This window comes from Nycticebus coucang, chromosome 8, assembly GCF_027406575.1.
Source record: "Nycticebus coucang isolate mNycCou1 chromosome 8, mNycCou1.pri, whole genome shotgun sequence".
NCBI lineage: Eukaryota > Metazoa > Chordata > Mammalia > Primates > Lorisidae > Nycticebus > Nycticebus coucang.
In genome coordinates this window covers 21,590,061-21,617,918 of record NC_069787.1, presented here as the reverse complement: position 1 = coordinate 21,617,918, position 27,858 = coordinate 21,590,061, and the positions used below count along the sequence as shown (strand labels likewise).

The following is a 27,858-nucleotide window of genomic DNA, read 5'->3' as shown; positions in this document are numbered from 1 at the left end:
ATATATTTTTGAAAGCATCACTGATAATTTTATACTCTCTTCATGTTAAAAATTTCTGATTTATGTACTGAACAATATTTGGCAGGAATGGAAGTCATGACAACAGCTGATGGTTGACGAGAGGTTATACTTAGATAAAATTCATACATTCATCTCCTTTCCCAAGAGTGTTCTGGAGTCTACCATGTACTGAGCACACAGTGAAGAGGCAGTGGGGAATTGTGGTCTCAGTCTGCATATCAGAAGCTTGCTGCAAATTATTAATTTGGTCTTCTGAATGATCCAATTTTGTTTGCATATCATTCTATTTGTATTCTGTCCCTGGGGCTCCTTATACTGACTTATTTTTATTTGGTCCCAGTGAAAATATTTTGAAAGTTATCATTGAATTTGCACGTTTTCTATATTGCAGTTTATAAGAATTAGCATTTTATTGGAATACATTTGAAGTTACATAATTAAGGAAACATTTAGAGCCTATCAAGAATCTAGCTCACTCCCAGCTGCTCGGGAGACTGAGGCAAGAGAATCGCGTAAGCCCAAGAGCTGGAGGTTGCTGTGAGCCGTGTGACGCCACGGCACTCTACCGAGGGTGGTACAGTGAGACTCTGTCTCTACAAAAAAAAAAAAAAAAGAATCTAGCTCACTTTATTTTCTGAACATCTTACATCATCTCTATGCAATAGTTTTATATTTTTAAAACAGAATTACTAATTGGTACTCTGCCGAACATTATTTTCACAGATTTATAAGTTATGTACTTATCCTTAGGTATTTTTTCAAACCAGATTTTTCAATTACTAGTGAATGTGCATAAAATAATTATTGTCATTATGTTAGACATTCTGCCTGACTCCTGGTTTACCATTTATAAATTCTCATTGCCACTCTGTAAAAGAAGTGACCCAGGGGTTGTTAGTTCTGGTTAAAAAGAAATGAGGAAATAGAAATTCAGGGAGTTTGGGACACACACAAGGCTCTATGGGTAGTAAGTGCCCGAGTCGGTGCTGTTCAGTTCTTTTAACTGTACATTAGAGTCTGGAATCTTCTCTGGTACTCCACTCCCTTCACCTCTCAAAGACCCACAAAGCACTTAAAATTCTTTCTGTAAGGCAAGGGCTGAAATCAAGGCCATTCCAGACAAAATCAATTTGGTCCTTTCTTTCCTTTCTTTTTTTCTTACACTCAAGGCATCCATTATCCTTGAAACTTTAAATCCATCCAAGAATACAAAGATATCAAACTGGAGTTACCTTCTTGACCTAAGTCTGATCTTGGCCTTTCCTACTGAAAATCCACAATGGTCTTCTGTTACAAGATGGAGTTTAATTATCTAAGCGTGTCACCTGGGGCACCTTACATGGTTTGTGCAATCCAACTTTTCAGCCTCATCTCTTTTTATTATCTATTCCTTGCCCTTACGCACCTCATCTTTAGCCTTTTGAATTTTACATATCTTCTTGACTATGCCCTGCTTTTTTATGCTTCCGAGTTGCTTCTCTCGCTATTCCATACCAGCCCTCACCGCAATGCCAAATTGGAATGCCATTCTTGAATTTTAGCTTGATAAACTGGGTCACTTACTTACCTAGCCAAAGAACTGTGCAGCTTTGGAGAAAAAAGTATTTATATTTCTTTTTCTTTTTTGAGACAGAGTCTCACTCCCTTGCCCTGGGTGGATTGTGGTGGTGTCGTAGCTCGCAGCAACCTCAGACTCCTGGGCTTAAGTAACCCTCTTGCCTCAGCCTTCCGGGTGGCTGGGACTACGGGGGTCCACCGCCACACCCAGCTAGATTTTCTATTTTAGTACAGGCAAGTTCTACTCTTGCTCAGGCTGGTCTCCAATTCCTGAGCTCAAGCAAGCCACCCACTTTGGCCTCCCAGAGTGCTAGGATTACAGGCATGAGCCACCATGCCGGGCCTGTTTATATTTCTTATCATGTTTATTTGGGGGCAAAAAAGTAGTTTATGGTCATTAAAAATAGATCTATTAAATTCTAGCTTCTTTGATCTCTCTTTATCTCTCTCTCCCCATAAACAGTGATAGCAATTTGATGTATTTGTTTCCAGTGCTATTTTCCACATAGATATAGAAATTCTTTGTATGAGAAAAATTCAGCTCCTATTCTCTATATAATTTGTAATGCTTTATTTAATGTTATAAGAATTTTCATTTAATAGACTTTGAAAATATACATACAACTTTGTAAAACTACAAATTTCCTAATACATAACTGTATTTAAACACTAAATTATTTCTCTATTAAGTGCCAAATTATTTCTCTGTTACAGAGCCCTTAAGTTGTCAAAATTGTACTTACACTTATGTTTGAGCATATCAATAATATGTTTCATCTAACTTAAGCTAGATTTCTAGATATATGACTATTGGCCCAAGCATATGAATTGAAAAAGCTGTTAGGCAAAATGTTCAGCATGCTGTGCGTGTAGAGATAAATAGAAGCTCTGTTAAGTTGATCACCCAAGGGATTGTAACAAACTGGTCAACATATGGAAGTTGTCAACATAAGGAACTAGGCCTATTGTACTCATATGTGCATGTGGTGCACGTCCAGTCTGTGAAAATCAGGTTAACTTAAGGAGGTGGTCAATGGAGGGAGGTGGCCAACTGTGGAGGGTCTGTTGTGTGTGTGTATGGTAGCTATAGCACTAGCTGAATATTGACATTGATTTAGGGAAGGAAATACACTAAAATGTTAGTAGCGATTATCTTTGATGGTTAATTTCTATTTTGGTATGTATATATTTATGTATATATACATACCCTGTTTTCCCGAAAATAAGACATCCCCCAAAAATAAGACCTACTTACAGGAAAGATAAGACGTCCCCTGAAAATAAGACCTAGCGCATGTTTGGGAGCACACCTACACTGTCTTATTTTCGGGGAAATAGGTTATTTGAATTTTACCAAATGTCTGCAGTGAGCATTTAGTATTTGCATAATACAACAAAACTTGTTGTAAATATTCATTTTATCCAACTGCCATCTCCTTTAAATCCTTTCTAATGTGACTTCATGGGTAGAAAGTGAGTTTCTCATAGATGGAATAGTGACATCACTTGAAAATTCCTTGTTGTCTCCTAAAGTTTACAGCAGCATGAGAGTTATGTTATCAAGACTAACATACAGAGACCGTGCTGAAACTTTGGGGAGTATGGACAGAGGACTAAAACTTAGTGGTAATTCAAGGGAAACACAAAAAGTTTCGCCTTTGGTTTGCTTTGAGGAGAGAGGGGAAAGCAAAGATGCTGAGACCCAGAGGCCAGTAGCATAAGGATGTTGAAGGTGGTTGGGGTGGAAAACCACTTGAGCAAATGCTCAGACCACAGCAGCAGGTGCAGTGGCTCAAGCAGAAAGTAGGGAATAACAGCCTGGGATTGGATTTGTTTGGACAAGTTCCTGTTTTGGGGACATAGGGCTCCCCATTCATGGGTGTGCCTCAACCACAGTACCGGAAGCAGAGTAGTCAAGTAATACATTCTAGAATGAAAAAACAAAGACCCCTTTGTACAATGCTTTGGGACAGAAAGTCCTAATAATAGCTATGTTAACTCCTTTTCGTACCTAAATATGCCCGAATGTCTCCCAGGCAGTTTCTTATGTATTTCAGCATAACTTTTAATGGTTTACATCCTGTTCTTTCATAATGATTGAAAATATTTGTGTCTAAATATTACATCTAAGCTCGTAGATGTAAAGAACAAGAATCTGCGTTAAAAGTGTACTGGTGCTGCAGTACAACCTATGGAGATATTCAAGCCTGCCAAACTTACAAAGTTCCATCTGGGGAAATGGTTATGAAACATTAGGCAGTATGTAATTTCTTTGTGTTTTAGTTTTCTCATCTTTAGATGAAGACATTAAAGAAAAATGTAAGGATAAAATGAATTAATAAAATGTGAAACACGTAGTTCGGTGCCTGGCTTACAGTTAGCCCTGTGTAAACGTATCTCCTTGGTCTTACTATAGGAGCTTGATCTTGCTATTAACGAACCCATTATTAACTGGTTTGATTAGGCTTTAGTCAAAAGTGATATTTGAGGTTATTGTCACATGTATTTTGGACTGTGTATAAAAACATAATACTTCTCTGTAATTGTTTCTGTAATGACTATTGCAAATTTTTAATAGTCTTCTACTTCCTGGGGAGATTATCTCCAATTGCATTAGAAAGTCATGTAAAATCAGAACTAAAAAGTTATCTATCTGATTTATTCTTAACTTCAAACATGGAAGTTAAGTTATTAATAAAGAGTTATCTATCTGATTTATTCTTAACTTCAAACATGGAAGTTAAGTTATTTTTGCTTGTCGCTTTCAAGACCATTTCAGACATGGTTTCTTTTGAGACTTACACTATCTTCCTCAGTACTGAGATGGGAAGGAATGCCCTTGCCATTGTATTCCAAGGCGAGAAACTGGGTGCAAACGCCTTCAGAAGAGGGACTGTCTGGGCTCTGGGAGGTGGGGCTTTGCATGTCCTCACTTTGTATTGGGGTGGGGGTCCAAGCTTTGTTGTTTGATGGCACAGTGTGGCTGAAACTTGACCTCCAGGGTTATTCTGCTACATCCACAATTGTGGTTGGAAGACCAGTGATGGTGTGATGAGGAATCTGAAACTTGTGTTGCAGCTGTGGCCTTGGGCCCTGCCCCACCATTTGGTATCCTGCTATAATGAACTGTTGGCTGCATCTGGTTCCCAGGAGCTTTGTCATATCCACATTTGATTGCAGAGAAAATGAGGAGTTAAGTAATATTCCCAAAGTGGCACAGCTAGTAAGTGGCAGAGCTTATTCACTCATGCAGGCAAATATTTATTGATTGTCTATTGTGAGCTATGTGCTGGAGCTGGATCAAAGCCCCAGAGTACCTGAGTGTGATTTATATTATCAGTCAAACTCAAGTCCTTCCAGGTCAGCCAGCTGTAGGGAAGGGAAGAGTTCTTGACAGTGTGTATTGGTTCTTAGTTTTCAAATGCTAGAGATGAAATATACACCCTCTTTTCTGTTAATAAACTGTGAGTCGGCCAAGAATATGTCTCAGCTTCTCTGAACGCTTTTTATTTCTTTAACAAATATGACCTATCATAATAATAGAATTCTATTGTGCATGATTTTCTTTGAATTTATTTCTGAGGGGATCTTCTCTCTTCCAAACTGTAACAGCCCAAGGTAGTATATAGCATAATTACATTCACTTTTCTATATTCTTTTAGATTTTATTTGTTTTGGTCCATCTGTTCTGTGTATTCGTCTTTCCACCCAGAAGATTTCTAATGTGTTTAATCTTCTGTGTGAGAGTCTCATGGTTCCAGCTTCTTGAATAGTTAGTTTAGTTACCCTTTCTGTCATTATCAGAGAGGTTTTACACGTACACACACGTCTATGTGTTATCATAAACTCTTAAAGCTAAAAGAAACTATAAAAATCATTCAGTTAACATTCTCATGTTGTGCGTAAGGACTTTGTGGCCCAAATTTGTTTAGAGACATGCCATTTATAGGTAATGTTAGTTAGTAACCGAGGTAGGAATAAAATTCATGAGAACTTCTGAGTTGCCCTGGAATAGTCTTTGTTGATTTCCCCATAGTATGCTATTGACCTCCTTTACACAGTTAAATGTGTATTTTAAAAAAATAGTAGGGGATAGAGAAATCATTAATATAGAGTCCTTTTTTCAATGACACTCAAAGCACTTTACCAGATGATGCTGTAAGGAAGGGAGTCTTGTGTAGATAAAGGCACAGGCTTTGGAGGTACATGAATTTGGTCTCAAATCTTGGCACCGCCATTCATTCTTCTCTAACTGTGTACATGTTACCTAACCTATTTGAATTCATTTAATCTTTTATACAATCAGGGTCAGTAGTAGCCAATTTACAGGGCACTTGTATTACATGAAATAATACACACATCGATTAACATAACATGCAGCTCATCACATGTCTCCAATTGATGTTAGAAAGAAAATCACATATTATCTTTGGCTGGAAGTCAATAACTGTGTATTAGCAAACAAATGCTAAAATTAGCGATCAGAAATATTGCTAAAATTAGTGATCAGAAATAGGGGTTACTTTGTTTTACAGTGCTCTTTTGGAAGTATTCAGTGGGAAAAATATTCACATCTTTATATCGCTTGCATAAGGTTTGCCTCATAAATAAACAGCAAACATTTGCTACTTATCATATATGCGGTGGTTCTCATTTTATTGTAAATATTTTATATTAGACGGATTTGAAGAATTTCCGTTTGCATGTCCACTTTTGCTGAACTGCTGGCTTAGATTCCAGGGACTGTCTTCTGCATCATATAGTCATTCAACAACTTTGTACAGAGCATCTGGGCACATATTTTGAGAATATTTATAAAATAGTCTCTATGTGTTGACCACGTCTTTGTAAAATTTTGTAGTGAATATTTTGTAAATGAAGGTATATTTAGCAGCAGTTTCCCATTTTCCCTGTTTGGTGACTTCAGGGTCAACTTTTGGGACACCCTGCCGTTTATCGAGCCTGGGCTATCTTTTCTTTCAGTCATGCTTTTTAAGCATTCCTATCCATTCTCCCTTTACGTTTAGTAGGTATACTTACTCGTGTCTCTTAAGCAGAAGAAACTTAGGGACTTTGGGGAAAAGGCAACTTTTCACTACGAATAGAAAGTAAGACATTATTATCTTCATCAACGGTGGTGAGTAAATAAATTCAAAGGATTTTATATCCTGCTAATGTAATAAAAGCAAAATGAAAAAGCCATTTTCTTAGACCATCACAGTGTAGTCTATGTGTACACTGATCATAATGTTTGAAACTGTGCAATGTCTCTATCTTCTAAATTGTATAGATACACCCATTTGCTATTTACCGTAAGAAAACAGTAGAAATGTATTTTTAAAAATGAGATGGAAAGGGCAGCGCCTGTGGCTCAGCGAGTAGGGCGCTGGCCCCATATACCAAGGGTGGCAGGTTCAAACCCAGCCCCGGCCAAACTGCAAGAACAACAACAACAACAAAATAGCTGGGTGTTGTGGTGGGCACCTGCAATCCCAGCTACTTGGGAGGTTGAGGCAAGAGAATTGCCTGAGCCCAAGAGCTGGAGGTTGCTGTGAGCTGTGATGTCACAGCACTCTACCAAGGGCAACAAAGTGAGACTCTGTCTCAAAAAAAAAAAAAATTAGATGTAAAAAACAAATATACATATATGTTTGTGCTTGTTGTCTTCTAAAAGACTGTCTGGGTACCCAGAACCCCTTTTTGGAAATCATATACACCTAGAACCTTCGTGCGTGCACATGCAGTGATTGAATTAGTGGGAAAGGACTTACACACGTGATTAATGTGAGTGCCTTCTCAACCAAAGTTGAACGAAGGTGCTGAGAGCTCAATAGGTATGGTCTGCACTGTGAGCAGACAAGTAAGTTTGTGCATGTCTAGTCTCCATGCCTAATGCTAAACAACGGTCTTAAAAATCCTGTATGAAAGTGTGGAGGATTTAGCGCAGACACCAGTCCCTGTTGTCATTGGTGTCCTTGATAGTGATTAGAAATGGGGACCCATGCAGAAGAGTCACCTGATATAGTTGCATGACATGATGGGTTTTGAACAATGTCTTAGAGAGATTTAATCCTGGAACAATAAGAATGGCACTCCAGGTGCGGAATCTACTGCATTTATGCCATTCTTCATCACTGGGATAAATAAAGGACATTCTAGATGATGTCATTTAACTTTGGCCGCAGCAAGTGGAATGGTAGGATCAGCAAACATTGCATTTTTTTATTTTTCCAACTGAGACATTGCAGTGACACCTATGGGTTGGTGGACACAACAAAGTGATAGCCAGTTTCTGTATTCCTTTACTTACGGAATGAACTTCTATAGCCTGCAGAAGTCAGTGAACACAATTACACTCCAGCAACGTGTACATAGATCCACTGGTTAGGAGCCACAAAATGCTATTTTGTGCATTGTTAATTGACCATAAACAATCGTTTGTTATAATCACGCAAATAGTAATGGTGTCAGACATAAGCCAGGGTTGGGTGGGTGGAAATGAGGTTATTAAAGGAAAGTATGAAGGCCACAGTCTGACTAGTGTGTCACTTGGTCATTTGGAAAGCAGTGAGGATTTTTCTTATTCTTGCCTGGGTGGAAGTTTTCTTCTCCGTGTACTGGTGTGACATTCTCTCCCTGGGCATTGCAATCTGTTTGTAACTTCTTGGCAACAGCTATTGTAATAAGGCTAAAGAGATTGTCAAATAATTCAAAGAATGGAAATGGGTTGTTCAAATTTTTTAACCTTCCTTTCTTTTCTTAAGGCCAAGGATGTTGTAGTTTTATAAATCTCTTTAATTGATAATTTCTACCAGAAGGAGTTAGAATCATTAGATGGAATTGAGCTCTTCTGAATAATATTCAGTCATGAAATTAGAACAACTGGTATGCAAAATATTTTTGACTTATTTCGATTATCTTTATGCCTAACAGAAAATCTTAGTTTTTTTTCAAAGGCGTGTTCATGGGAAAACATTCTACAAGTTGATAGCAATCTTCTAATGATTGGGAGCCAATCCCCAAGTCCCCTGAGAATTAACAGTAAAAGGATTGTGTATATTGTTTAAAACATTTCCTTCATTTTACATGTTGATGTTTTTAAGAGGTGGGATATTTGGTATGAGCACACCTTGGGCTCCTTGTTTTTTCCTTTATTAAATCATAACTGTGTAAACATTGATGCATTTATGGGGTTCAGCATACTGATTTGATATACAATGTGAGATGCTGACATCGAACTCATTAACACATCCATCACCTCGCTTACTTATTTGTTGTGGTAAAACAATTATACTCCATTCTTAATAGTTTCGAAGTGTACCATTGCATTACCTTGGGCTCTTGATTTGTAGGTTTAAGTACATTCTGTAGTTCATAGAGATCTGACCTTTGAATGCTTCCTGATAGAGCTCTGCTCATTTTAGTAGGTGTTGTTTTGTTTTGACAGATTGGTCACTGTAGCAGGCAAAAAGCAAGTGATTATTGCACAAAATGATTCATGGAGGACCATGCTGAAACACTTGCAAATTGTGTTCTGTTGCAAAATGTTTGAGTTCTGCAACAAGACAGGTCAATGTGTCTTCTAATGAGCAGCGTAAGTGGCAGTTTTCTGCCTGTCTGCCCTCTCTGCTTCTGTTATTCCTAGATTGAAATTCACAAGATTCCTTTTTCTTTTCTTTTAGCAACAGAACAATACTATTGCTTACTTATTTGATTAAAAATGTTGTAGGGGTGTGGGGAGAAAGAAAAATTAAATCATTGTGTTTTTTTTTTAACAGAGAAAAGTAAAAATTAATTTAAAAGTGGTTTCTTAGATGGAAATTATCACTAAAATTACATCGTCCACATCTACCCCAAGGTGCCGTGACTGCAAACAATGACCCTGTCATAGTACTGCAAACCTGTCATAGTGGAATTAACGGAACTTAATTTACCGGTAAGACTATTTTCCTTAATCAGCTGTTTTATGTATTTTTGATTGTTTTTAATTATTGAGAAACACAGTGAAGGAAGATGGCCAGAGGGAGTATAAGAAGATGGCATAGAAAGTTTGTGTTCTTTACAGGCTTAGCATAGATATGGACCAGCTAATGCTATAGTGAAGTTTTTTTTTAATTCATTAAAGGAAAGCAAAACCCATACCTTAAACTTATACTTCTTGTTGGCTGATCTCTTGGTATATTTCAAAGTGGCATCTGTATAATACTTATCTAAATGTCATTTTTAATAGAAAAATTAATTTCGCCACTGGTATCTGAAAGGGTTGCCTTCTTAGGGAGCTTGAGGTTTTATTGAGAAAACTTGTATTTTCAGAGGTCAAACTGAGCTCACCTCTTCATGGCCTGAATGGCTTTCAGCTTCAGTTAACTGTCCCTTGGATTTGGACAAATGTGAAATCTGACCTGAATCCTCCATTGGAGTTTTTTCAAATTCTTTGTGCAAAACCAGGCTAAATTATAATTTATTTCAAAGAGTTTGGAACAGTGAGGAAAGTCTGTGTTGGAGGGAGGGCCAGACTCACTACGGTGTGGCACTGTGTTATCTGTTTGGTATTTCTGGCTCTCTGATTTCCTAATACATAAAATTGGAATAATAGTGATAACTTCCTTTTGGTGCAGCTCAAATTCGAGTATTTTCATAATGCATATGGTCATTGTATTTGCTTCAATATATGTCAGTAATTAGTATCATGACTTTTTTTTTTCTGAGACAGAGTCTCAAGCTGTCATCTTGGGTAGAGTGCCATTGCGTCACAGCTCACAGTAACTTTAACCTCTTGGGTGTAAGTTATTCTCTTGTCTCAGCTTCCCAAGTAGTTGGGACTACAGGTGCCTGTTACAATGTCTAGCTATTTTTAGTTGTAGTTGTCATTGTTTGGCGCGCCTGGGCTGGATTTGAACCTGCCAGCTCCGGTGTATGTGGCTGGTGCCCTAGCTGATCATGACTTGTTTTTAAAGATGAAGTGTTTGAAAGAAAACAGTCATTTTTTTCTCTTTTTCTCAATAATATGAATGAAAAGAATGATTTTCTTCTGTCTTAAGAGCACATTTTGTCATCACCAGAATATGCACTCCTGAAGAATTAAAATTATTTAGTGCATGCAGAATTTTTTACAAATATTGGTTGTGAAGAGATCTTAACATAAAATAATGATGCCAATGAGTAATGAGATAGCGTACCTTGACTCTGAGTCATTGTTAGCATACCTGGTTCCCAGTAATCCCCGGGGGCCCACTAAATGAATGGAGGAGGGTGGGGCAATTCCAAGAATAAGTCTATGAGAAAAAAGAGTGGCTGTGTGCTTTAAATCACATTTGAACTCTGTCTTACTTACTGGGGTGTCTCTGCCCTCCATTATTTTCCATCTTCTCTTCAGAACTTGCTCCAAGAGGAGTTCTCCATCTCGGCTTTCTAACTTTATTTAATCTGTAGGTCTCTTTGAAGATTACAAACTACTCAAGATATATTTTAGTATTCTTAGGGAAAAGTCTTCTTGAAATCTGAATTCGCCAATTTTTTTGATGATATTGGTTTGTGTGGGTTACATTTATTATTCCACTAATGATTTCACTATAAATGGATTTCTTGTCCCTAAGAAATCTAGGTAGATTCTCTGAGAATGTAAACAATGAAATAAAACAACCAGGGTATTAAATTTTTAAAAACATATTATCATGATGCCATGAGGAAATTTAATTGTGGTTGTGTCATGATGATGTATTAATAACTATGTATTCTGACATCATGAAAATGGATGGTAACCTGTGAAAGTCCCTTCTCACTCATAACCTTGCATTTTACCCTTTATTTCATTCAATTATGTTTATTTTTTGTGTTCCTCTTGATGTTTGATTTTATCATTATTTAATTCTATAAAGTAAGTTCTCTTACCGTGAGTTTTCACTGTGGTGCTTAAGAAATCAGCCGTGCGACTTTCAGGAAGGGCTTATGGAGTCACAGTCCTAGGAGATACTGCCTCTCTTGTAATCCTTTTTCTTTTGAGAATCTTTTGTTTCGAAGATTTTCTCCTTGCTACACAGCTTCTCCAGAATTAAAAGAAAAAAGGAATAAAATACTCTTCAAAGCTCAAGTTAGACTATAATATTTGAATACTAATTTTTGCTTTTATGATTTTCAGCATCCAGATTCATTTGAACTTATTCAAAGCACAGTTTAAGTGTTAGAAATTTTATGAGGTTGAGCTTGTCCCTTTCAGATGAATGTAGGTTTATGTCTATGTTTCCGTTGTGCCATATCTATGCATAATCCATCTAAAGATGATATTATCTCTGCATCTTAACAGAAGGCCTGCTAAGGACTTGAATGACAGAGACTACATTTTTATAGCAGAAGGTCATGATAAACCATGAGCTGTGTCAGTCACCTTGGGCATGCACCAAGAGTAGTTGACGGTGCTTATGTCTTTACATTGCACTTTCCACTGATTTATGGTATATGGATGGGTTCTTTTATATCAAAGACTAGGCTACATGTCCTGAAAGTAGGGAAAAGAGAATAGTATTTTTATTTAAATACTAAATAAATGGCTTGGCACCCATAAATCAGTGGTTAGGGCACCAGGCACATGCGCTGGAGCTGGTGGGTTTGAACTTGGCCTGGGCCTGCTAAACAATGACAACAACAACAACAACAACAAGAATAGCCCGACATTGTGGGGAGTGTCTATAGTCCCAGCTACTTGGGAGGCTGAGGCAAGAGAGTCGCATAAGCCCAAGAGTCTGAGGTTGCTGTGAGGTGTGACATCACAGCATTCTACCGAGGGCAACAGCATTCTACCGTGAGACTCTGTCTCAAAAAGCAAAAAATAAAGTAAATAAGTAAATAAATGCTAAATAGAAAGTAAAGCACTACTATGTGAAAGGAAAAGATAGCTTCCTTCCTTTGCTTGTGAAGTTTTTATAAAGGTGTTATTTTCAAGTAACACCTAGGTCTACTGTGAGAGGCTATACATGTACTTAGTTATACCAGTGGTCGACTCCTATACCCTGGGAGGATAAAATGGAACAACTATTCCTTTCTGAATATTCTCAATGTGTGAACATTCACACACATTGCATAGATGCTGCTGGCTTGGCTGATCCTGCTTCTGCCTTGTTCTAGCTCTGTCCACATGCCTCATGCTCAGGTGCAATTTATCCTTTATGCATGGGTCTCATGGACAAATCTTTGAGAACAGGGTCCAGGTGAAATTTGTATTTGCATCATAGCAATTGAGACACACTAGATGCTTTGTAAATGTAGGAATGGAAGGGAAGAAGAATGCACAAAGGAAGGATGATTCTCCTGGTGACTTCTTGGATACCTGGGCTGCGAAGTTCCTGGATTGCTTCTCTGGCCCTGTAATCTTCTCTGAAATCTTGCTAGTTTTGAGTTATACTTAAATTCGGTTACTAGTTTAAAGTTCCCGTAACAATTAGCTCTCTTATAGTCCCACCTGGACAAGTAGGTTCTGGTCTTGTCATTTATTGGCTTTGGCCTGTGGCTAATTTAATTCAGGACTACTGGGAAATGAAAGTGTGAGGTTTATAATAAAAGGTTGAAGGTTTATTATGCAAAATAAAAATCTCTCCTCAAGTAGTGCTAAGAGGAAGCCAAGTAAAACCTACCTCCTTGGAAAGAAGTTCCCCTCCGTTGAAAAATTAAGTGTAGTTTTTCAGCATCTTTTGAGATGGAGCATTCAGAGACCATAAAAAATTCCATGTAGTAGTAGAATATTGTGCATGAGTAATTGATGTCTCATGATTCACAATGATGATGCCAAACTGTGTCCTTTTCCTTTCCCATGATATTAGTGCATCAGAACTAGCTCCCTGCCCTTGTCCCAGCATTAATCTTTCCTACCCGTATTTCATGCCTATACCTTTTAAATATTTATAGGCTGTGATGCTTCTTTTATTGTTGTTTACCCACTCTAGGGACATTCAGAAGCCTCGCATTTCTTCCTCAGCCAAGCACCCCATTCCCTTCTTACTTCTCTTGGCTGTTCTTTGGATTACCTCCAAATTGCATACGTAATTTTGCTGTGGAGGTGCCAAAAATGTGTTTGTTTCAACTGGCGTCTTATTGAAGTTGTTGTTACTCAAATCACACACACAAATAAATGTGATTTCCAAAGCATGAAAATTCCGAGAGGGCTCTGAAGGGAAGAGACACACAAGTGTGTTGTTAAAATGCTACATGTAGGTAGATTTTAAGTCACCGGGGAAGTGACATCTTGATGTCAAAAGATTATAGAGTGAGCTCTGTGAAGAGCTGCATTTCAAGCATAGGTCTGTGATTATTTTGCAGGGTTTTGTTGTTACCATCAGTCGATGGGTTTTTCTTAATAACTTTATTGAAGTATAATTGATATACAAAGAACTGAAAATATTTAAGATGCATAATTTGATGATTTTTGACATATGCAAACACTCATGAAACCATCACACAATCAAGGTAATAATCCTATTTCTTACTTTCAATGGTTTTCTCTGTACCTTTTCCTTCTTGTTAGCTTTTAAGATTTTAATAGGGTGAGGCTCAGTCTCTCAGTCTCCATAGCCATTTTCTTCTTTTTTATTTATTTTTCCTTCCCTGGCAAATCCAGGAGGCAGAACACTGGCATCAAAAGGAAAACAATTGCTCAGTTGCTAATGCATTACAAAGAAATGACTGACCATAATAGCATTGAATTATGAAAGACAAAAAGACATTGAAACACAGCAAAACTTGGGTGATCTTATTAATAAGCAGATGCTTTTGATCTTATTTTGATATTTAAAAGGACTGCTGAAGTAGCAACATGACAGACCGCATGTATAAAAGGTCCATGAGAATATGTAGCACAACCAAACAAATGACTTACAGCAAAATCCAATGAAAGGAGAAAATTGTGTTTCCTCAAGAAAATGCTACTTTTGCCTCAGGGCGACCCATGTTAGGGGGAAAATAGCATGTAAAACATTGACACAAATCATAGACATCTCCTCTAAACTGCAGATCTTACTGGACTCCACACACACATGCAGGTATTTGAGGCCTTGGAAAGGAAGCAAACCAGTGAAATATATCACTCCTATCACCCGCGGAATTGGGAAGGGCAGCAAAAGCAGACATATCTCAGCACCTAGTGATGAAGCAGGGAATTATAAACTAAATCAAAGGCTCTGATCAAAGGCTAATTAGCCTGTCATAAATGATCCTGCAGTGGAAGGAAACCTTATGCATGAAGATCAAAGATTAGCACCTCTGTGTTTATGACAACACCCCCACCCTACAGGGGAGAAAAAAAAGCAGAGAGAAGAGGGGAAAGAAAGAAGAAATAACATGAAATCTCGCTAAGAATCCAGGGCAATATAGTCTTCCTTTCTTAAGGCCAGTGTGTGCTGCTAGAAAAAGGAAAGAGAATTATTTTATAATATGTATAAATCCGACCTTTGAAATAGTTAGAAGCTGGCACCATTGTCTTAAGTAATTTTTTTACAAGCAGACGTTATTGGGCAGTGCTTTTTGTGGCAGTTAGCTTCCCTTTTTTGTAGCCCTTCGCATATATGCTATATTAATTAAGATTCTATTCACAACTGCAAATAGCAGGTAAATAATTTCACATTTGAGGTACTATCATCTATTAAATTAAAGCTTGGTCACAGACTTTAGCCCATGCTGACTTACTAATTATTAACTTCTTGTTAACCAGATATTATCAAGACTTATTTAGTAATTCTTATTGTGTTATATACTGTAAATATAACCATGTGCTTAACTGTGTATAAACATTGGGTAGAGGAGGAATAAAAGTTTTTTTCCCTCTACTTTCTTAGTTTCTGTACCTGGAGATGGTCAATTAAAGTAACAAAAGACAGATTAGTAGGAGAAAAGGGATACAAATTTTATTTGGTGTTTAATTTTTACTTACACAGAGGTATGTCATAGAAAAGAAGTAAAAATGCAAATATACAGTTAGAGGAGAATCCTCAAAGAACTCAAATTGGACCTCCCATTTGATCCTACAATCCCATTACTGGGCATCAACCCAGAAGAAAAAAAAATCATTTTATCGTAAGGACATTTGCACTAGACTGTTTATTGCAGCTCAATTTACAATCACCAAAATGTGGAAACAACCTAAATGCCCACCAACCCAGGAATGGATTAACAAGCTGTGGTATATGTGTACCATGGAATACTATTCAGCCATTAAAAAGATGGAGACTTTACATCTTTTGTATTAATGTGGATTCAGCTGGCACACATTCTTCTTAGTAAAGCATCACAAGAATGGAGAAGCAAGAATCCAATGTACTTAATTCTAATATGAAGGCAGTAGATGATCTAATACAAGGTAGGGGTCAGGGCAATGATGGAGCAGAGAGATGGGAGGAGAGAGGGCGTTGGGTGTGGTCACAGTATATGGCACAACTCTCAGGGCGGGACATGATTATAAGAGGGAGATTATCTAAAAAATGCAATCAATGTAACCCAATTCTTTGTACCCTCAATGAATCCCAAATAACAAACAAACAAACAAAAAAATACGCAGTTAGACCCAGGATTTTATGTGCCATTTTATCAAAGGGTAATAAATTGTATAGAAGTAAGAAGACAAAGGAAAATGTAAGGTAACTCTATAAGGGGACGTAATGGAAGATATGGGTTATTTTAGTAAGATTTGTTTTTACAGACCCATCTGAATGTCAACTTTCTATCTCCAGTGATAATAGTTATTCTTCTCCTGATACAGGTGAGGGAAGAGAAGAAAGGGGAAATAATTATACAAGGGAAATTTATTTTCTGCTTTGGGCAGACAGGGGAGAGCAAAGAGCTATTTTTGTGTTTACTCTTTCCTAACTGCCTTCAGTTCAAAGTAATTTTTATGCCAAAGAAGCATATTTGGGGTGACATTTTCTGATCCTCCTCAATTCCTATACAGTATAGTCTCCTCTTAGATGTGTGTGTGTGTATTTATTTATTTATTTATTTATTTTTGTGACAGAGTCTCACTCTGTTGCCCTGGGTAAAGTGCTAAGGCATCATCATAGCTCACAGCAACTTCAAACTCTTGGGCTCAAGAGAGCCTCTTGCCTCAGTCTGCTAGTTTTTTCTATTTTTAGTAGACATAGGGTCTTCCTCTTGCTTAAGCTCATCTGAAACTCCTGAGCTCCAGTGATCCTCCCCCCTCAGCTTCTCAGAGTGCTACCTTAGGATTACAGGCGTGAGCCATTGAGCTTGGTCATGCTTTGTTTATTTTTGATGACATTTTAAACTTGTGTCATGTGTAAAATGACCATGAAAGTAAAATTATTCTTCTTATGAAATAGCTCTCTAGTTGTTTAATTATAGGATTGCTTTATTATTTTGTGGTAATTATACATGTAAAAAAGTCCATGTATTTATTCAACAATTATTTTTGCATGACTGTTGAGAGTCACTTCATTTAGAATACAGTCGTAAGCAAAAAGTTCTTACCCTCATGAAGCTTACAATCTATTAGGAAAGACATATTGATTCAAATTTCAAGCAAATGTAAAGTTGTTGCTCTGATAGGTGCAAGAAGGGAGAATAAAATGGGGATTTGGTCTGTGGTTGTTAAAGAAGGCTTCTTGGAGGACTGATCAGAGATGGAAAGTAAAATAGACCAAAAAATCAGACAAGAAGGATCCATTTCACTGGGAACTTTATTAACATGGTTTCTTTTTTCTTGATCTAGGCATAGAATCTATCTTGGAGGCAGGGAAGTATGTGGAAAATCAGTCCAGCTATAGGACTGAGGACAGTGCTGTAGATACTTTGCTGATCAAAAGCATGGGTTTTAATTCTAGAAAAATCTGTTTCAGCTCTAATTTGGTTACTTTGCAGTTGAGGATTTTTGGACAAATTAGTCAACCTTCCTGAACCTCAGGCTGCTGAGATTACAATTCTTGACTCAGAATGGTTAAAATACAAGCTATCTTCACTATCATTAGCATTATAAGAAGAATTTGCAGTGTGATTTTAGGCAAATTCTTTCATTTTTTTTTTTGAGATTCAACTTTATACTTCTCTAAAATAGGGGATGTTGGATTAAATGATTTCAAGATTACTTCCTGCTCTAACTTTCCATCATTTTCCAAACAAATCTAAAGCTGGAAATGTCAGTCCAGATGTCACGGGAAACCTATATATATCCTGCAAGGTTAGAAAAAGTATTATTTTGGGAAAATAGACATTTAAAAAGGAGCAGAATTCCACTTTTCAGCACTTTACTCAGATTTCTTTAATCCAAATTTTAGAAGTTTCTATTACTTTAGATTAAATTTTATAGCACATATTTCTTCTTCTAAAAAGCCTTTAAAGTGTTTCAGTGGGACATTTAATTTCCCATTATCTTTGGTTTCTCAAATCATTCTTTTTGTAATTGTCACATTTTTACAGTCCTGTACTAAAGAAATTTAGTTTTTCAACTAAAAATATCAAGCTAAGTTGAAAATTGAAATCCAAGGACTGTAAAATCAAGATAAACCAGCTATAAGGTTTCCACCACCAAAATCTCATAGCAAGAAAACTATTGTTATTTTCTCATAAAATATAAAAGAATATTTCTAAATTTCCTCCATCCAAAGTAAAAATAATTATATTTCCAAATCTAGAAAAGGGAAAATTACTTTTGAACATCTTGAAATATTTACTTTGATTGGAACTTTTTCTTGGTTCTGTTTATATATCATTTGGATTATTTCTTAGGCATTACAAAGTTTAATTTTGATTACACTTATCTTAAACATTTAACCTTTTATTGTAGTGACACAGATTTAAAAAAGGATCCAGGTATATATTTTTTTCTATTTTGTATTTTAAAACCTTACCCTCTGGATATGGGCAGTGGCTTATACCTGTAATCCTTGCACTTTGGGAGCCCCAGGTGGATTGCTTGAGCTCAAGAGTTCAAGATCAGCCTAAGCAAGAGCAAGACCCAATCTCTACTAAAAAGATCAAAATCATCTGGGCATCCTGGTATCCACCTGTAGTCCCAGCTACTTGGGAGGCTGAGGAAGGAGGATTGGTTGAGTATAGGAATTTGAGGTTGCAGTGAGCTATGAAGATGCCACTGCTCTCTACCTGGGGTAATAGGGAGAGTTTGTCTCAAAACATACAAAACAAAACCCCTCACTCTCATGTTTTTCATGATAAATACTCCAAGTGCCTTCATATTTATGTTGATTTTTTCCCTTAGAGAATACAAATTGAACATATTAAATAGGTAATCCAGGTGCTAGTGTCCTAAATTACAGATTAGAAAACAGACACTGACTTATTATTACAGATTAGAAAACAGACACTGACTTATTTAAATTCAGCTATATATTTATTGAGAATTAAATCTTATATTTCATCACTTAGTTATAGACATATTTCACATTGCATTATTCATTTTCTAAGGTAAGATAGAGTCCACCCAACTGAATGGAAGCCTGCAAAGCCCTGACATGGCTTGGAGCCTGTAGATCAGCAGCTAGGGTGCCAGCCACATACACTGGAGCTGGTGGGTTCAAATCCAGCCTGGGCCTGTCAAACAACAATGACAACTATAACCACTGGGCATTGTGGCGGGTGCCTGTAGTCCCAGCTACCTGGGAGGCTGAGGCAAGAGAATCTCTTAAGCCCGAGAATTTGAGGTTGCTGTGAACTGTGACGTCATGGTACAGTACTCCACCCAGGGCGACAGCTTGAGACTCTGTCTCAAAATAAATAAATAAAATAAAATAAAATGTCAATCATTGTCAGATTGGCCTCAGTGATGGTAGCATTTAATGGTATTTCATGTCGATTTACCCTTCCATTCCTTTCTTGTAATAGTTCCCATTTTGTCGGCTATGTATGGATACGCTTTTCATTTGTGAATGTCCAATTATCATGCCTTCATATTGGGTGGAAGACCGATTAGTATGGATTAATTAAGGTAATGAAATAATTATAGTTATTATAACTATATAGAAATCAACATTAGCATGGCCTAATTAGCTAGCAGTTATGAACATGTGCTTTGGAGACATGATTTAAGTGGGCTTGAATTTGACCTTCAGTACTTAATAATAATGTGTACTGGGCGGCGCCTGTGGCTCAGTGAGTAGGGTGCCGGCCCCATATGCCGAGGGTGGCGGGTTCAAACCCAGCCCCGGCCAAACTGCAACAACAACAACAAAAAATAGCCGGGCGTTGTGGCGGGCGCCTGCAGTCCCAGCTACTCGGGAGGCTGAGGCAAGAGAATCGCGTAAGCCCAAGAGTTAGAGGTTGCTGTGAGCCGTGTGACGCCACAGCACTCTACTGAGGGCGGTACAGTGAGACTCTGTCTCTACAAAAAAAAAAAAAAAAAAAAAAAATAATAAGAATGTGTACTTTTGCAAGTTACTTAATCTCTTTTGAGCTTCACTGTTGTCCCTCAATAAAGAGAGATAGTATTTACTACAGTTTAATTTTAATAGATACATTCACATACTTTATTATCTTTTACATATGTAAAAGCTTTATTATTATTAATAGTACTTTTATTGCCCTGGCCACAGGGGTGGGCACATATTTCAGTATGAGCCAATCGTTCCCCTTAATTCTGTGGCTTTAGAGGATGAAACAGGTAATGCACCTTTGGTTGTTCAGAGTCCATTCTGGGGATTTATTGAACTAGTGCCGGTATAACAGAGGTAGTTACAAGCACACAAAAATAAGAGTAAGCAAGATAGTCTCCGTGGTGTTTGTTTGGATTTCTGGATCTAGGATTCCCTGTGGCTGGTTCCTTGTCTACCTTTATCTGCCTTTTCTGTAATTTTTGTTAGTGGTCCAATAAAGTCCCGTTACTAAAGTTAGTTTCATTAACTAATGGAATCCAATAACCAGCACCATAAAAAACACATTTCTTTGTCCATCAAGGTAACACATATCACAGCCAGTACCTATTATCTATTTACATGTTTGTGTTCTCTCTATTACTGAAATACAAGCTCCATTTGAATAAGAACTTACAACACTCTTTCCTCCACTCTTGGAAAATTCAACCACTTAGGTACTCAGTAAATAGTAGGTGAATAAATGCATGCAAAGAGAAAGGAAGGAATCATCTTTGGCTGGGTGTGGTGACTGAGGCCTGCAATCCCAGCACTCTGGGAGGCCAAAGCAGGTGGATTGCTTGAGCTCAGGAGTTTGAGACCAGCCTGAGGAAGAGCAAGACACTGTCTCTAAAAAATAGTCAGGCGCTTGTAGTCCCAGCTATTCAGGAGGCTGAGGGAAGAGGATCGCTTGATCCCAAGAGTTTGAGGTTGCTATGAGCTGTACACCACAGCACTATACCCAGGGCAACAAAGTAAGACTGTCTCTCAAAAAAATAAATAAATAAAAAGTGTTCCCTAATGAAATTGCATTTGCATCTTTCCCCAAATAGAGTAGGGAACGACACTCAACATTTGCTGAGAACTTCCACTGAACCAGTCATCATGTTAGATATTGTGCATCTTTTGAAGCTGCAGATATTATTCCCACTTTACTGATGTGATGATGGAGAGACAGTGAGATAAAGTCAAAGTTGGTAGCCTCTGTGATGCTCTGCCCAGAGCCACCTTGGAGAACCACCTGTTTCCAGAGCGGCTGGCTGGGAGTGCTGCTAGTAGCCAGCCCTCAGGGGGTCAAGAGAGCTCTCCTTTGTTCAGTGTCATGTCCCCTTTCCAGGGCAGACCATATCTAGTGACTGATGTGCAGATATAAAGGCCCAACACTCTCAGCCTAACTCAGGACAACTCTAAGGACCTTGCCTGCTTTAGAACTCCCTGAAGGCAGGCTGAGACCTCGCTTTGCACTGCATCACAGCTCAGCTTCTTCCTTCATCCAGGGCTGCTTTCTTCCCACCTCTTCCCATGCCTTAATTTCAGATCCCTCACTAACAAACCAGTATCAGCTTCCCAGAGAAACCAAGCTGCTCTGGTAACTTTCAAAGACCTAGGGATAAAGCCTCTCTAACAAGGTAAACTAGGGTGAGACCCATCAGAGCTAAGAGAGGTATAGCCCCAAAGTGTGAGTTGAGAAAGGGCTAGCTATTTCCTAGGGTCGTAAAGATGACCTTTGTAGCTGGGACAGTGGGGTGGGTAGATGGTTACTTGAGAGCACAGCGGACATCAGGGTGTGAGGGCCTTATAAGTCATGTGTCTTAGTCTTCCTGCACCGCTATAATAGAATACCACTGGCTTATCTATAAAGAACAGAAATGCATTTCTCATGGTTCCGGAGACTTGTGAAGATTAAGACAGCAGTACCTGGCAAGAACCTTCTTGCTATGTCCTCCAGAGAAGAGGTTGCCATGCTTCCCGCAATGGAAGGCAGGAGGGCAAACTAGCCAAATGCTGCATGAAGCCTCTTATAAGGCACTCATGAGGGCCTTTAGCCCAAGATGGAGGAGCCCCCCTCACCTAATCACCTCTTAGAGGCCCCACCCCTTAAAACCATCACATTGACCATTACTTTTCAGTACCTGAATTCTGGAGAGGACATATTTTGACCATAGCATCATGCAAACAAGCCAGAATTATATTTCCCATTGTTCTTACCCTTGGCTCGTGTACTAGGATTTCCGACCCCAGGAATACTGAACTTTTTCATGTTGGAAGGCTACATTAATTTAGATGTAATCACATAAGGCCTCACGTAAGGAACTTCAATTAGATGTGCTTAAAATGGATATGATTTTATAAAAAATCTAACTACTATGTATTTAATTTCAAAACATAAAACCTTTGTTAATTTTAAAGGCAGTTACCCATATAATGACTTCGTTGTATTGTAAACTACAAATTTTGTCTTTCATTGGAAACTATTTGAATATTTGATCGCAGCATGGAGGTCTGCGGTTTTAGTTGATCTTCTCTCTAGATGGGTATCAGTCCTTTGTGACTTTAAGGACTCCTTGATTTGAGTGAGGTAGGAAAATGCATATTTGCAGCAATAAGTGTTTGAAAAGCAAGAAAGCATTTTTGTTCTGACTTGTTGCCAAAGGTGTGGGTATTCTGCATTTTTCATATTTAAATTGGATTTTCATTAGCATCAAATAATAACTTTAAAATATCATCTACTGATTTGACCTGTGGTTCAGTTTCACATGTGGTTCTTTAGGTGTCTTGTTGATACCACCTAGGTGAGGCTGAATTGCTAATTTGAGTGTGATGTCATGATTCTCAGAGTCAATGAAGCTTTCATTGTATTCTTCAATTAATAGGTCCATGGCAGCTGCATGTTCTTCAAATGACTTGAATACAGATCTATCATCCTACTTGTCCATGACCTTTGCTAACTGGGAAAAATGTTCATCTAAAATTTCCTTTTGAAAAAGAAGTGTTTTGAAAGAGGATAGCTTTTATTTGAAATTCTAGGATTTTTTCCGACATATCATATATAGAATTAGTTTTAGCTTGCAAAGAAATATTCAAATCATTTTGATTTGCCATGTTTATCACAGATTTCCTATAGAAATCTTCTTTCAACAAATCACTTTGCTGATGCTGGTCTTTATAAAATTTAACCATCTGTTATCTCAGAGATCGAATTTCGGCTAACACCTGTGATAGTCAATGCACGTTAGAATGATACAGCAAATACACAGTGAATACCTCATGGTTCAACTTTAGCAGGTGAGGAAACCAGGGATGCTGTGTTACATTTGCATGAATATAGTTAACAATGCCTTTTCCTTGCTGCAAAGTGTCACTTAAAATAGTTTTAGCACAGGGATTTTTCTGATGTAAGATACAATGAAATGATGGCATCAAGATCTGTTAATATATTTTTTAATCTGTGCAACAAACTTTGCATGTTTTCCTGTCATTGAAGGTGCACTGTCTGTACCTATTATCACTGAATTTGCCAAATTCAGTTCAATTTCATGACATTTATCTTGAAAGTTGTTGAAGATAACTATTCCCCAGGTTTTGTTCACAAGGGTACCCAAAGTAACTGTTTGCAACAAAGAAAATCTTCTGTTAAGACCTAAATGAAGTGTAAAACCTATACCAGCTTAGTCATATGAGTCAACTCATCCAAATTGATTGGATAATATAGATTTTCCTTTTGAAGTATCGCATGAAGTTGTTCTGTTAAGCTGAAGGCTAACTCATGCTGCTGATCAGTTATGGTTCTCCTGGAAAGAAGCAGTTGTTTGTACTTTTCAAAGGTCATCAAGGTCTAAGTGTCCTCCAATTTCAACAATGCATTCTGTCCCAATTTCCGATTGGCTCCCCATTTTCCTGAGTATCTGAGCTACTTTTTAAGTTGCTTCAGTGGCATTATTTCCAGGTCTAATTGCTGCCTGAAAAAACCTGTCCTTGCTTCTCATCATTTAATTTCTGCAGTACAATCTTTCATGCCCCTCCCTCTGATTTGAAATATTTGTGGTTCTCATGAGTGTTACAATGCTGATGAAAACTGAATTTCTTTAATGTTGATTTGCAGTATCACAAAGCAAGCAATTCATCTTATCTTTAGCAGAAACAAGACAATATTGTAATTCCCAATCCTTATTAAAAAAATCTGTATTCTTTCTTCAGTGTTCCCATGGTCTTCTTTGACATGATTCCACATCAAACAGAAACACAATGTGTCATTGTCAAAAGTGGATAACAGATTAGTGTACTTGACCCTCATTAACTCTGGCCAACCAGCCTCATGCAGTAGTGGCACCAGCACGTGGGGACGTTACACCTAACTCATGAGATTGGCTGCTGTCAATTTAGCCCTTATTGGTTAATAATGTTTGAATTGTTCTGGTCAATCTGGGAGGATTATTTCATTGAAACTTATTTTATTCTATGGTATTTTAAATACATTTATTTAAAAATAAAATAAAAATATAAATCATGCAGTGTATTAGTAAAAATAAAACAATTTGTTCTATAAAGTTTGTATTCAGTCAAAAGTCCCCACTTGAGGACCTTTCTCTGAAGGGCATAACCACTGCTCTAAATCCTTTTTCTATGGTCCAAAGCAAGGATGCTTCATTGCACAACTCCAGAGAATACCATTTGTTTGTGTTTCGTGTGAAGTTATCACTTACAGTTGTACACCATTCAGAAAGAGAAGCTCTGCTTTACCGTGTGATGAGTCAAAATTACAGGCCGTAGTGATACACATTAGTTTACAGATTTAATGAAGTATCAGGGTACACATTGCCTGTCAAAGCTGTACTGTATTTTTGAATTACATTCATCAATCTTGCCCCTCTTTTTGGTTTTTGTCTTTTTGCCACGCATACTTTACACATACATAGACACATGGACTCTCCTTACTTTGCTTAAAATGTCTTTAGTCATAAGCAGAAGCTCAAAGAGACTGCAAGTTCCCCATCCCTGGCCTATCCATCTGTAGCTACGATGTTTCTGCTCTTTGGGACCCATTTCTGCCTTATGAAATCATACTTGAGTTTGGGACTTGAAAGACTAATTATCCTTTCAAAATGTTATTCGTAGGCCTTTTCATTTTTAACCTTCTCATTGGCTTCCGACTATAATTACAATCTTAAAAGCAGTTGCATTCTGGCAAAAGGATGTTTTGAGCTCTGAGTTATTATGTAGTCAGTCAGTTGTTTGTGGTTTAAAAATCTCTTTCCTAATCCACCGAAAAGCCTGGAGTCCCAGCTGCTGGGATTCAAAGACAACCAAGAAGATTTCTTAGAGTTTTATGTGATTATAAAAAATCTTTTCAGACAGTTTTGGTGATTATGATTTATACACGTACACCATATTGGCTTATAGTAAGAGATTATTCAAGTACCTCTTAGAATTCAGTAATTAGGTCACAGAAAGGAACAGACAGTCACCATTGTCATCTACTTGTTTGATAACTAGTGGCGTGTGTGTTTCTGTATTTGATCGTGTGCATATTTACACACTAAACTATATTGTTAAACTACTTATTTTACAAAATGTTTACAAAATATTCCCTATATGTTGAACACCTATTTGTAACATTTTGTCATGAATAATTTATAAATAAAGGTACATTTAGTTACCATTTCCCATTTTCCATATGTATGACAATTTCGAGGACACCTGTATATTTTGAGTAAGTATCAGTGTTTATTGGAAGCTCATTGGTATCTGAAATCTGAAAAACGCAGAGATAAATGGACTACATGTTGTGTTTCAGGTTTTATTTTCTTGCCTTATTTTTTTCTCAGTATTTCCTGACAACCTGGAGCAGAGGGGACAACCTACCCTCTGACTTCCTGTAATCATTACCAGCATACTTTTCCAGTCTAGGGATCCGTGGAGAGATGCTCTAAGTCAGTAGGTGGAGCCCTGTTCTGTTTGTTGCAGCAGTAAGTGCCATTTTCACTTTCTATCCATGGTCCTGTACACACAGCTAGGGTTCAAAGCCAGGAGTCTGGTAGAGTGTCTAAAAGGAAGGCATCTGTGGTTCAAGGAGATTGGCTATGGGCACACTTGCAACTTTCAAAGCTTCCTGGCATTCATGGTCTCATTCCCAAAGGAGCAGTGAGTTACCTGGAATTATCTACAGCAGTGGTTCTTAACCTTCCTAATGCCGCGATGTATAAGGGGTCACAACCCACAGGTTGAGAACCGCTGATCTACAGCATTCATCAACAATGCCTTTACTTCTTCACTTTCTTTGAGTGTCTGCTTAGAAGTAAAGACATTTTAAACTAAGTAAGGAGAGTCCATGCATCTATGTATGCGTAAGTGTGCATGACAAACAGGCAAGATTGATGAATGTAATTCAAAAATACAGTACAGCTTTGACAGGTAATGTATATCCTGATACTTTATTAAATCTGTAAAATAATGTGTATTACTATGGCCTGTAATTTTGACTCATCACACTATAAAGCAGAGCTTCACTTTCTGAATGGTGCACAGCTGATGCACAACTCTAAGTGAACTTCACGTGGAACACAAATGGTATTCTCTAGAGTTGTGCAATGGAGCATCCTTGCTTTGGAGCAGAGAAGTTCTTAGAGCAGTAGTTTTCAACCAGGGAGCATTTGGTAATACTCAGAGACATTTTTGGTTGTAAATGTGGACTGGCACGTAGTTCAGCAGAATCCTGGGATGCCACTAATCACCCAGAAATATACAAGATGACTCACAACAATAAAGTATTATCCTGTCTCAAATGTCCATCGTGCTGAAGTTGAGTAACCCTGGGTTAGAGAATTATGTTTGTTATTCCTGCGAAAATTTAAGGGGTGAGAGCAGACACCTTAGTGGTCTCTTTGGTGTTGTATCTCTACTGCCTAGAACAGGGTTTGGTATGCAGTCGTTGCTCAATATATTTTTTGAATGACTGAGTGAGGGAATGGTTTGAACTGAGCCCTGGGGTCAGGGTGAACAGGAACAAAGAAGAGAGTCTGCCATTTCTGTGTTTGTCTTTATGTGGAAATTCAAGAGGGAACCTCATCTGTGAGTGATTAAAGATGTTTCCTCCAGGGATTTTTCATGCTGCTCAACATTCTCTAATTAGTTATTTCTTAAAGTTTTGTCCAGTTGAGTAGATTAAAGGAGTTAAGGCTTCATGTCACCTATAATACGGGGACACCAGCTTTGATTAATTTAGTATTTCTCAGATTATGGGATGGATAGTCCTGATCAGATGCAAAATGTTAATAGGTAATTTAAGATTAAATAGAGTTAAACAGTAGATGTACATACAGCAAAGCTTTTTTTTCTCCCTTTAAGTCTCTTTCAGTTTTTTTTATTCTCTTTCACTATTTTAGGGGGAGTCAAAGGCTGCTTTATGCTACCATGATTTTATACATTTTTAATACCTACTACTATCTCTTTTTCATAAAGGAGAACAGACTTCAAAGTCAAGGATTCAGCTGTCCAAATCTCTATTCAGAATTTAATTATTTTGGCTTTGATGTATGTATTTTTTATGTAGAGTAGCATAGCTATTTTATCTAAAACAGTGGATGACCCTATTATCTTAAGATGTTATAATTCAAATGGAAGGGTAAGTCAACCACTGAACTTGCTTATTTTATTATTTTATTATCTCACTTTGAAGGAGAAGATAGAATCTGGGGACACTAGTTTGAATGGTTCTGAAAGAGGCAGCATGTTCGGTGGACCGGATGTCTTTATACATCTGTGGGGCTACTTGAGAGATGGCAGTGGAGGTTGAAAGATGCACTGGAGCCTCAAAAGGAGGGAGCAGCCTTTGGAAGCAACTGCAAGGCCCCTTCAATAGCCAAGTGCATCAGCTTTAAATTTTCACTTCCTCCCACATGGCTGTCTGTCCAGGCAGCAGCAATGT

General features: G+C 37.7%; 1 protein-coding gene across 4 annotated transcripts in view; it reads left to right on the top strand.

Annotated features, from left to right (window-relative positions):
• The window catches only part of CHL1 (cell adhesion molecule L1 like), a 219,231-nt gene that overhangs the window by 33,923 nt on the left and 157,450 nt on the right, over positions 1-27,858 (top strand). For all 4 annotated transcript variants that reach the window (XM_053600236.1, XM_053600237.1, XM_053600234.1 and 1 more), the window contains exon 2: positions 9,437-9,514. The gene's annotated coding sequence lies outside the window, so the exon portion shown is untranslated. The remainder of the gene's footprint in view (positions 1-9,436; positions 9,515-27,858) is intronic.